Here is a 521-nt window from a genome sequence, read left to right on the forward strand (position 1 = left end):
CTGGTATTCCCATCTCTTTCAGAATTTCCCAGTTTATTGTGATCCACACAGTCAAAGGCTTTGGCATAGTCAATAAAACAGAAATAGATGTTTTTCTGGAAATCTCTTGCTTTTTTGATGATCCAGCAGATGTTGGCTATTTGATCTCTGGTTCCTCTGCCTTTTCTAAAACTAGCTTGAACATGTGGAAGTTCATGGTTCATGTACTGTTGAAGCCTGCTTGGAGAATTTTAAGCATTACTTTACTAGCATGTGAAATAAGTGTAATTGTGCGGTAGTTTGAGCATTCTTTGGCATTGTCTTTCTTTGGGATTGGAATGAAAACTGACCTTTTCCAGTTCTGTGGCCACTGCTGAGTTTTCCAAATTTGCTAGCATATTGAGTACAGCAATCTCACAGCATCATCTTTTAGGATTTGAAATAGCTCAACTGGAATTCCATCACCTCCACTAGCTTTGTTCATAGTGATGCTTCCTAAGGCCCAATTGACTTCACATTCCAGGATGTCTGGCTCTAGGTGA

Source organism: Bison bison, unplaced genomic scaffold (assembly GCF_000754665.1).
Source record: "Bison bison bison isolate TAMUID 2011002044 unplaced genomic scaffold, Bison_UMD1.0 scf7180017864537, whole genome shotgun sequence".
Lineage (NCBI taxonomy): Eukaryota > Metazoa > Chordata > Mammalia > Artiodactyla > Bovidae > Bison > Bison bison.